The following is a 12,201-nucleotide window of genomic DNA, read 5'->3' on the forward strand; positions in this document are numbered from 1 at the left end:
ATACATAAAAAAATATTTCTTTTCATTAAATAAAATTTGGGATGTTACATCTCCAGCCCGTTTTACATTGGCGGGCCGGGCCGGCCCGCCCCGTTTTTGGCGGGCCAATGGCGGGCCGGGCCAAAACGGGCCGGGCTGGCCCGTTTTGCCATCCCTAGATAATCATGATGGGAACTGTACCTGTCTGAGGATACACTCGTAGTCTTCTGGGGTGAAGGAGGGCTGAACAGGAGATTCAGGTGGATTCTTCAGGGAGGGGGAGGTACCTGCAAAAGGCATTCCAACGCTCAAGTCAAGACAAGCACGATTTTCTAGGATAATAAATGAACAGTGACATACCTCGTTACGTGTAACCTATTTATAATACCTGACATGGGCCTGAGCATGGTGGGCCTTCTGTGGTACTTACAAAATTAGGTAATATGGTGCTAATCAGCGGGTTATATCTTAATTATGCTTTGTCCCTTGTTAATCATAATCGTCATTCGAATTATTCAATGCTGACTTTTGGCCGAGCCGAGACAGAACGGCCGAAACGTTCTCTTTCGGCTACTGGCCGAGCCGATAGGGGAAGAGCACAGTTCTTAGTTCCCTATCGAACCGAAGTAGTATTCGAGTAGTGTCATCTGATAGGACGTGACGTGTCGGTCTACGTGGCCGATCCACGTAGCCGAGCCGAAATGATATCTGAGCTGCGTCAACATCTGATAGGACATGACGTGCCGGTCCACGTGGCCGATAGGGTCCTTCCGGTACACAAGCCCCCCAGCCTTGAGGAGTGCAAGGACGTAAAGGGTAAAAGTGACTTTACAGTTGTAGTGGTTGAGGTGGAATGGGGAATTGTAACCGTCGGGCATTAATCGTGGGGCATTAATCATGGGAACGTGAAGGGTTATAACCGTTGGGTTGGTAACCATGAAGTGATGATGAGAGGGATTTGAAAAGTTGGAGCCCGTGGATCGTTGGATCATATTGATCTAACGGTCCCTAGAGGAGTAGCAGTTACGATTTGTATTTTGAAAACACTATAAATAGGGGTGGTGGGGACCAAATCCTAGTGTGTTTACTTGGTGGTAGCGAGCAATTGTTCCGAGCCGACGTAAAGATCAACCTTGAGTGCAAGTTTTCGACCGAAGCCGACTTTTGAATAAGGTACGTTTCGATGGCTGATTTGAATATAGATGTAGAGGGTAGGGTTTCCGAGACGGGGTCGACTGGGAGTAGTAGAGCTGTTTCTGTTAGTGTTGGTTCACGTGGGTCTTCTCGCCGAGAAGAAGCTTCAGATTCGGCAGCGCAAAAGTCAGTTAGTGTAGAAATTGTCGAAGGGTTTGAGCAATCGCGAAGCGTGGAGGAAGCTTCGTCTCTCGAGATGATTGAGGGCCGACCGAACACACGGCAAGTCGGTCCGGCTTCGCGTCGGTTCGGCCCTATAGAAGTTCTTGGCTATAGGTGGGTACATGGGGAGGTGGGCAGTGTGTTTTCTCGGTATACTGATAAGGGTTCGATTGCTTCGCTGTTCGACTCGGAGAACTTTGTTACTCTTTCTGAAAGGGAGGTGCCATCCGGTTTCTTTTTTGAAGCATGCCGGAACGACGGGTCGTGGGAATCGGATTTTGTTTTTCTTGGTCGAGGGCAATGTAAATATAACTTCTTTTTTGTGTATGATTACTTGTTCCGTGATCTAGGAGTAACCCTTCCTTTTGACAAGTTTTTTATGGGTGTGCTCCGTTTGCTCAATGTTGCGCCGACCCAGTTGCATCCGAACAGCTGGGCCGCGATGCAAGGGTTTCGACAATTGTGTTTGACACTTGGTATCGAGCCGGCTCCCCATCTATTCTTGTATTTTTACTCGTCTCGGCCTACGAAGAAGGCAAAATGGTTGTCGTTGGTTCGGACGGAGCATTGTTTACTTCAGCCGTTCACGACCTCCTATAAAGGATTCAAAGTGGGATTCTTTAAGGTGCTGATTCGGCCAGGAAACGGTAACAAGTACTTTTTCGACGATGCAGGAAACGCCTTATTTCCTTTGTATTGGACTCGGGCGCCGAGAAAATATGACGTGGTGTCGAAGTCCAAGATGTCTACCGAGGAGAAAGCTGACTTGGAGGTGCTGGAGGCGCTGCCACGGCCGTTGCCGTGCCGAGATCTTGTTTTCCTTAAGAAATCGGCCCAACCTGTTGATGATTTAATTGGTATAGTGTCTGTCCTTTATGTGAATTCTTGCGTTGCCATTGATTTTGACTAGTGTTTGTGCAGGTATTATATCCAAGGCCGAGTCGCAAATCAATCGGCTCCACATGGAGAGAGCCGGACTCTGGCCCGTGAACCGGTTCGGCCTCAACAATAGCCGAAGGAGAAGAGCAACCAGGATGCTCACAGGGCGAAGAACAAAAGAAGGGTCGAGGCCGAGGCCGAGGCGTGCCGGCAAAAGCAATAGAGGCTGCCTGCGCTTGTGGCCCCTCAGGGGCTTGTGAGTCCCAGCTTCTTGGCCTCTAATGCTAGTGCCCAAGATTACCTGAGTCAGGATTTGACTTCGGAGATGGGGCAGTCCATACTGGGGCAGATGACCGCGTCCCACAAATGGACTTTTTTCTGCGAGTTGCAGGCTCGGGCTCTGGCTTTGGCTCAAAGCATTATGATGCAACCAAACGCCGAGGTCGACGGGCTGCATCGATAGCTGGCCGAGTCGGAGAAGTCCGTGCAGGAGACCTTGGCGGCTCTATCCGAGGCTCAAGGTCATGGCAAGAAATGCGAGGCGGAGCTGGACCGTCGGAGTCGTCAGAATGATGACCTGACCTTGAAGGTTCAAAGGTTGGAGCATCTGCTGAAGACCGAGGCTGAGAAGTCGGCTTTGCTGCTGAAGGAGCTAGAAGCCGAGAGGAAGGAGTTCGGCGCATACCGGGAGAGGGCTAGGAGCAAGGTGCTCTCTCAGCATGAAACTGGTTTCGCCCAAGCGGCTCGGCAATCCCGGTATTTTGGAAGCCTGCCTGTGGACTTCCAATTTGATATGACCATGGACTTCTATCGGGAGAAATTTGTCAATCTGACCGAAATCCCGCCGAACGAACAACCGGACACTGAAGTTCCTGTTCGCAATGAGGCTGAACCGAGTGGCGACGGCCATGTGCGGGAGGAAGTAGCCAAGCCGGAGCCTTCGAACCAAGGGGAGCCCGAGGCATAGGCTTAGGATTATTATGTCTTTTTGATTTTGTATGCTGGGGCTGATAGTGCCCCGTTTAATCTCTTGTAATTCCGGGCCGTTAGAGCCCTTTTGTTTTGTTAATGCAATTTCCTGCTTTTATCAAAGTGTTTCTGAGCGAACATCAATATAATAAATTTGCCGAACGTAGTTTAGTTTATATTTAACGCGTGGAAGACTTGAAATAGTCATACCCTTAACCGAGAGGACTTCTCAAGAGGGAATGCTTGTAAAAGTCACATCCTTGGCTGAGAGCCGTCTCGGGAGGGAAGACTTATAACTTGAAGTCACATCCTTGGCCGAGAGACATCTCGGGAGGGAAGACTTGTAATTTGAAGTCACATCCTTGGCCGAGAGACATCTCGGGAGGGAAGACTTGTAACTTGAAGTCACATCCTTGGCCGAGAGACATCTCGGGAGGGAAGACTGGTAAATTGAAACGAAAGCCACATCCTTGACCGAGAGACATCTCGGGAGGGAAGACTTGTAATGAAAGCCACGTCCTTGGCCGAGAGATGTCTCGGGAGGGAAGACTTGTAAATTTTGCATAAATATGAAGCAAGACATAAATATCTGAATTGTATTGTTATTGATGATTGGATGCCTCGTTAAAAACCTTGCCGGCCAAAAACCTCTTTTCACAATTTTTTAAGAGGAAAAAAGACCGGTTCAAGGAAAAGAGTGCACCATAAGACATTTACATGAATGAAATTCTAACTGTAATAGGTCTTGAGATGGGTGGAGTTCCATGTCCGAGGAATGACCTTGCCGGACAATTCTTCCAACTTGTACGCGCCGTTTTGGAGGGCGTGTCGGACGCGGAAGGGGCCGTCCCAATTTGCCGCCAACTTTCCTTCGGTTGGGTTGCGTCGTGCCGAACCGGATGCCCTCCAAACGAGATCACCTTCTCGGAAATGTCGTGGTTTTAATTTGGAGTTAAACCGTCGAGACATTCTCTGCTTGCACGCTTCGGCTACGATTTGGGATCTATCCCGGACTTCATCAATAACATCCAGTTCGGCCCGAATTGCGCCATCGTTGGATTCTTCATGAAAATGTGTGCGTCGGAACGAGGGTTCGCCCACTTCGACTGGTATCATGGCATCTGTGCCGTATGCCAATCGGAACGGAGTTTCTCTTGTGCTTGATTGGGGCGTGCACCTGTATGCCCAGAGAACTTCGGGAAGTTCTTCAGCCCAGGATCCTTTAGCAGAGCCGAGGCGCTTTTTCAATTCGGAGAGGACCACCTTGTTGGCTGCTTCGGCCTGACCATTTGACTGGGGGTGTTCGACGGATGTGAATCTGTGCCGGATGCCGAGGTTTTCCAAGAAGGTATTGAATTTTTTATCCGTGAACTGAAGCCCGTTGTCGGAAATGATAGCGTATGGGATGCTGAATCGGGTGATGATGTTCTTCCATACAAATTTTTGGACATTGGCGGCCGTAATGGTAGCAAGCGACTCGAATTCGATCCACTTGGTAAAATAATCAACGGCTACTATTAGGAATTTGCACTGACCCTTGGCGAGTGGGAAAGGGCCGAGAATGTCAATGCCCCATAAGGCAAACGGCCAAGGGGCGCTAACCGTGTGGAGCTGCTCGGCCGAGGCGTGTATTAGGTTGCCGTGTTGTTGGCATTGCTTGCATTTCTTCACATATTCGGCGCAATCGGTTTTAAGGGTCGGCCAATAGTAGCCGGCCCTCAATACCTTGGCAGCTAACGTCCTTCCTCCCGAGTGGAATCCACAGATTCCTTCGTGAACTTCTCGGATGACATAGTCGGCTTGCTGCTGGTCAAGGCATTTCAGTAAGGGTGTGGAGAACCCTCGCCGATACAACTCTCCTGCCACCATGGAATAACGTGCCGCTTTTGTTTGGATCTTTTTAGCGTCGATTGGATCAGCCGGCTCTGAGCCGTTAACAATGAAATTCATGATGCCAGTCATCCAAGAGTTTGAAGGTTCCTCGATCGGCATGCATTCTTGTGGGATGCTGGATGTGGGTAATTCCAAGTGGATGGTTGACCGGAGTTGTCCTGGCTTTTGACTGCTAGCGAGTCGGGCTAGCTGATAGGCTCTTTCATTGTTGCAACGCGGTGTGTGTCGGACTTGTACATCCCGAAACTGATCCTTCATCCCTTTGAACAGATGGTAATACTTCAACAAGTTCTCGTCCTTAACTTGAAAATTATCATTGACCTGTTCGGCCACCACTTTCGAGTCGGTCCAACATACGATTTGTGTGGCTCCCATCTCGGCAGCTAGCCTCATGCCGGCAAGCAAAACTTCATATTCTGCTTGATTGTTTGACGTTTTGAAGCTGAAGCGTAGTGATTGCTCAAGGGTAATACCGGATGGGCTTTCCAAAATTATGTCGGCGCCGCTTCCTTGTTGGTTGGATGATCCATCGACGTGCATGGTCCAAGCATTATCTTCGAAGTGGCCAAGTGGTGATAGTTCGTTGATGAAATCGGCCAGACTTTGTGCTCTTATGGTTCCCCGAGGTTCGAAACGGATGTCGAATTCGGATAGTTCGATCGACCATGCCATCATTTGGCCGGCTAGTTGATAGACTATGGCCAAGGCCAAGGAATCCAAGAGGTGATATACTGAAAGAACCAAGAGGAATGAGATGATATTAAAGACCTTTTTCATATATTTTGTAAATAGTCTCTTGTATAGGTTATTTTTGCCTTTGTATTTGTGAGGCACTTTACTTGCTTTTTCCTAGTGATTGTATATTGTTTTTAAGGTAGGCTACTTGGAGAGTTTAGCTCCATTTAACCTCCCTAGTTGATACATTCATTTTGTATTTTTTTTCAGTAGGGAAAAGGGGGTGACATTTAGCAATGCTTGAGGGTGTGCTTAGAAATTGGGCCTGAGTTGGGCCTAGGCAAAAATTTGCATATAGGACTCATTTTGCTCCTAATTTTTCATAGATTTGATTTAGCTAGGTCTCATCATCATATGATGAACCTAACTAAACCAAATCAAGGATTTTCAAATTAAATCATGGAGCATTTTGAGCCAAAGGCCGCCTAGCCCTTCCTTTCCTCTTTGGCCGAAATTTTAAGCATTCCTTCTTGAGTTTTGAAGCTTGTCTTGCAAGCTTCTAAACTCAAGCAAGGTAAGCTTACCTTACCATGGTTCTTAAGTGAACCATGGTCAAGGTTAGCTTCTCCTGCAAGCTAGCTAAACCGTAGGGAGTTAAGTACATCTTACCATGGTTCCTAGTGAACCATGGTTAAGGTTAACTTCTCCTAGAAGCTACCTCTACCCTATATATTTGTAACTCCTTCATTTGTAATCACTTTTGAACATTTGAGAAATAAAATTCTGATTTCTCTCTCAAGAGTCCCTTACCAAAACCGAAGAGAATTCTCTCTCAAGGTTTCTCACCAAAGTTTCTTCAAAACTTTGCATTGGTTCCTCAAGCTTCTACAACAAGCTAGGAGTAACCGAATCACTTCCATGACTTCTACTCCATTGGAGATTGCTTCAAGGAGTTTCAGATCTCATTCTAAGGTTTCCTCAAGAGTTGCTTCGGTCCTTGCATGGAGAACTTGAAGATTCATCAATCTTCTCCAAGTAGCTCCATCATTTTTTGTATCAGAGCCTAGTGCTCTTGAGGTTTTTTGTTCTAACTTTTCCTACTTGAATCCGTGTTGTTTCTTCCTTGTCTATGTCTAAATCTATGTTTGCTGCAAGGATCTAGTTCTAATATGATTTTTGATGGATCCTATATGTCATATATGAAGTGATTGATTCTTGTTTGCTTGTTCCTATTCTTCTTGAATCAATTGTTGTTGTGTGCCTAGGTTCTTGTACTTGTGCATTTTATTTTGCTTGAGTCTCTCCATTCTATAACATGTATCCGTGATTGGACAACATTCATATTGCATAGATTTTGTTTTTGAATCACTTGTTTTGTCTTAGAATGTCATGTGTAGTTCTTTTACATGTTGAAAATTCCTAGACTAGCTTGTTTGACCTAATTTTGTTTTGTGTTTGTTGAGTCCGTTTTTTTTGTTAGTCTTTTCCTTATTAAATCTGAACCTACCTAAATGTGCTTTTGATTTACATGTTTGAGTTCCTAATTTGCTATTAGTTCTAGCAAATTTCCTAGAGTTAGGTTTCCTTTATGTCATATTAAAAGTTTTGTCAAGAAAAGTTCATAAACACTCTCCTATTAGGTTCCTTTGTGATTTGTTGTGTGGCTGAAACTTATTGAAATTTTTGAGCTATAAAACAGAGGCAAAACAGAGGTGTATGTGTCCTAATTGCATGAGAAAAACAAAGAAAAATAGTGCTTAAAATTGTTACCTAAAATTCCTACAAAATAGTGAAGCACTAGTGAAAACATGCTTGTTGACATCTCTTGTTTTGTGTAAAATTTTTACTGCAGTTTTTCTATATTAAATCCGAGACATATAAGTGTGTAAAAGGCATTGAAACTCCTGAACATTAAAAGAAAAAGAAGTGAAAAATATTTTGCTAAAAAGAAAAGAAAGAAAAAGCCAAAGAAAAAGCTAAAAAGGAGTGAAAATTTGTGATGTATAGCCCTCGGTTTTGGTATGGTTTTTGCATGTAAATCTTTGTGACCAGCCACATTTTTGAGTCTTATTTTGTTTTCTAATCTTAGCTTTTGATTTGGTAATCCATTCTAGTGCCATTCATAGGTTATTCTTTTGTGTGCTAGCTTTCTAAACTTGCCTTAATTTTTTGCTTGTCAATTTTGTGGAACTCTTTCTAGTCTTGTCTTATTTCTCTTCTACCAATTGGTGTAGCTTTCCTAAATTGTTCTTTTTCAGTTTTTAGCACTAATATTCAGTCTTGAAGGTGGTTGAGTGCTTCTTAAAAGGTGTAGGAGGCCAAGGCAAAGGACATCCACTTGAAGGCTTTGGTGATTGCTTAGGGAGTTTGTTCTCTCTTGGTGGCTAGGCTCTTGGAAACACCTAGAAGTGACTAACATCAAGGTTGCTTCTGAGAGGAGTGAAACACCTTGTGAGGCTGCAGTTGGTGGCTGAATTGGAGCAAGAAGGAGTGAAGCTAATTGTGAAAACTTTTTGTGAAAATTTAGAACCAAATTTAGTGACGGAAATTTTGGTTACTAAAACTAGTTTTTCCTTACAAAAATCCGTCTCTAAATTTGTTCTAAATTAGTGGCTAATTTGTTTTCTTTGAAATTAAGTGCAGCCACTAATTTCATTTGAAAGTGAATTTACATTTTATTTGGAGTGTGAATTTGCATTTCATTTGAAGCAAATTTGAATTTCATTTTCCTTGTAATTTTTGTTTTCTAAATTTTTGTACAAGGCCTTTATTAAGGAGTGTCTTGGAGTGCCTTTGGTGTATCTCCATCTCTCCTTAAGAGTTATTATAAGTAAATTTCGTGTAGTACTTGTGAGAGTGGTCCTTGAAGGTCTTTGGTACCTCTCAAGCTCTCACTTAGGTTTAAATTGCTTTCCACGCCTAGTTTATGTTTTCAGTCATTTAAGTTTTTAAGCAATTTATGTTTTCTTGCTCTTTATGATTTCAAGCATCATATAAATTGTACATTTAGGCACTTGCTTGTTATTTTTCTTTGAAAAATATTTTTGTGAAAATTGTTTTGGTGCAAGGCAAAAGTACAAGGGGGTTTAGAGATTTTTACTTGAAGAGGCTTGGTTATTAAGTGGCTCTTTAGTAGCTCACCTCCCTCCAAAGTTCAATTTGTACTCTTAGACCTCCAAGTGCCAAGTCTAAAGCACTTCAAAAATCTTATTTTCATAAAAACTATTTTTGTGTGGAAAAATCTTTTTGTCTTAAAATGTCTCAAGATTCCTTCCCTAGTGAAAGTGATGGCTCTCCAAAAAGTCTTTCATATATCACTAAAGAGCTCAAATCACTTAAACTATGGAAAAAGCAAGAGTCCATTCAAAGAGAGAAGGAAAAGATTGAAAGAGAAGGACAACTTGCTTATTTAGAGGAAGAATTGAGGATTTTAAAACAAGAAGAAGAAAAATTGAAAGAAAATATGAGAAAACATAGAAAAAAGAGTAGGAGTTCACATTCACAATACACATCTCCTAATGAAAGCCTTAATGTGGGTAACCATTATCAACCTTCCCCCAAAAGAACTATTAAATCTAGGGAATCCAAGGTGGATCTCCCTCAATTTTTTGGGAAGGATGATGTGGAGGCCTACCTTGATTGGGAGATGAAGGTAGAACAACTCTTTGCTTGCCATAGGGTAAGTGAAGAAAGGAAAGTTCCTCTTGCAACCCTTAGCTTTCAAGGGCATGCAATGTATTGGTGGACCTCTTTGGAAAGAGAAAGACGTCTCCACAATGATCCTCCTATCCAATATTGGAATGATCTTAGGAGTGCATTGAGGAGGAGACACATTCCCTCTTACTATGGCAGGGAGCTTATGAATAAGCTCCAAAGGCTCCAACAAAAAGATATGACTGTTGAACAATATAGGCAACAAATGGAGCTATACATGATGAGGGCATGTATTAGGGAAGAGGAAGCCACCACTGTAGCTAGATTCCTAAGTGGTCTTGACTTAGAGATTAGAGACCAAGTGGAGCTACTACCCTACAGGGACTTAAATGATTTAGTCCAACTTTGTGTAAGGGTAGAACAACAAATGTTGAGAAAATCTTCTTCTAAAAGAGAAGGCTCCCACTCTAGATCTCTTAAGAAAGACTACATGGAGGAGGAAAAATCTTTTGAAAAGAAAAATATTTTAGAACCCTCCAAGGAATTAGCTAAGAATAAGGATAAGAACAAAGAGAAGGGTAAAGGTACCCACACTCCACACACTAGCACAAAGACTAGTGATATTAAATGTTTCAAGTGTTTAGGGAAAGGCCACATTGCTTCTCAATGCCCTACAAAGAAAGTCATGATCTTAAGGGGGCATGACACTTATAGTAGTCAAGAAGAAACTACTACCTCCTCTTCTAGTGAGAGTGAGGTTGAAACAAAGCTTCAAAGGACCAAAGTGGAGCCAGTTTATCCTTATGAAGGAGAGCTCCTAATGCTTAGGAGAATCCTTCATAATCAACCTAGTGGTACCCTATCACAAAGAGAGAACATCTTTCATACAAGATGTAATATTTTAAATAATGCTTGTTCTCTTATTGTTGATAGTGGTTCATGGTGCAATTGTTGTAGCACTAGGTTGGTTAAAAAGATGAGTTTAATTACTATGCCACATCCTCAACCTTATCATTTGCAATGACTTAATAAGGATGGCGACATAGTAGTTGACCAACAAGTGAAGGTCAAGTTTTCCATTGGGAAGTATGAGGACCAAATTTTATGTGATATGGTACCAATGGAAGCTTGTCATATTTTGTTAGGAAGACCATGGCAATTTGAAAAGAAAACTATACATAATGGTCTTACTAATGAAATTTCCTTCACTCACAAGGAAAAGAAATTTGTACTTTATCCTCTTTCACCTCAACAAGTGGCTGAGGATCAAGCACAAATGAAAAACAAAAGAAAAAGAGAAAAGGTAGGGAAGAGTAAAGAGGAAGAAATATCCTCTAAGGGAATTATGTCTAAAGAGAATTGTTTTATCACTAAAGAATCTATGAAAACTATTCTCTTTATTCATAAAGACCTTAACTCTTACCCTCACGTTGCCACTAGTCTTGAAGAAGAGATTCACAAATCCATTATTTTTAAAGAAAAAGAATCTCAACTTCAAGATTTTGTGAAGGAGAAGTGGACTTCATTTAGTTCTACTTCTCATGCTACTTCCTTGGTGGTGCCCAAGGTAGATAGCCTTCCTTTTTGTAGGACTTGTCCTACCTTAGTTGTGTCAATAATGCACCCAATTTATGGAATATATTATTTGTTGGATATAACATATGAACCTTCAAGGTTCCTTGTGACAAATTCTTTTCATAACCATCCAACAAATAATATAATCCAAAATTGTTCAGGAAATTTCTTAGTAGTATTTTCCTTATTTTCTAGGAAATGCCTAGGTTACCACATAGGGTACTTTAGGCAAGATATTTTAGTTTTTGGGATTAAGTCTTTAGTGTGCTATAGTTTTAGCTTTAGCACATTTTTAGGATTTAATAATATACCTAGTCTATGTTTAGGAGAGGATCCTATTCATTATATTAGTAGGTCTAGTGTCATTGATTTCATTAGGTTCCATGAAAGGATTCCTTCTAGGATATTCCTTTCACATTTATTTGTTGAAAATATCACCTCTAATGAATTTTATTATATATTTGTAGGTATGGCCAATAATCATGAGGACCTTCGAGATTTGAGGTCAAATCCTTTTCAAGAGGGAGGGGATGATAGACTATGGCCAAGGCCAAGGAATCCAAGAGGTGATATACTGAAAGAACCAAGAGGAATGGGATGATATTAAAGACCTTTTTCATATATTTTGTAAATAGTCTCTTGTATAGGTTATTTTTGCCTTTGTATTTGTGAGGCACTTTACTTGCTTTTTCCTAGTGATTGTATATTGTTTTTAAGGTAGGCTACTTGGAGAGTTTAGCTCCATTTAACCTCCCTAGTTGATACATTCATTTTGTATTTTTTTTCAGTAGGGAAAAGGGGGTGACATTTAGCAATGCTTGAGGGTGTGCTTAGAAATTGGGCCTGAGTTGGGCCTAGGCAAAAATTTGCATATTGGACTCATTTTGCTTCTAATTTTTCATAGATTTGATTTAGCTAGGTCTCATCATCATATGATGAACCTAACTAAACCAAATCAAGGATTTTCAAATTAAATCATGGAGCATTTTGAGCCAAAGGCCGCCTAGCCCTTCCTTTCCTCTTTGGCCGAAATTTCAAGCATTCCTTCTTGAGTTTTGAAGCTTGTCTTGCAAGCTTCTAAACTCAAGCAAGGTAAGTTTACCTTACCATGGTTCTTAAGTGAACCATGGTCAAGGTTAGCTTCTCCTGCAAGCTAGCTAAACCGTAGGGAGTTAAGTACACCTTACCATGGTTCCTAGTGAACCATGGTTAAGGTTAACT

The sequence above is a fragment of the Cajanus cajan genome, chromosome 1 (genome assembly GCF_000230855.2).
Source record: "Cajanus cajan strain Asha chromosome 1, NIPB_CcT2T_4, whole genome shotgun sequence".
Taxonomy (NCBI): domain Eukaryota; kingdom Viridiplantae; phylum Streptophyta; class Magnoliopsida; order Fabales; family Fabaceae; genus Cajanus; species Cajanus cajan.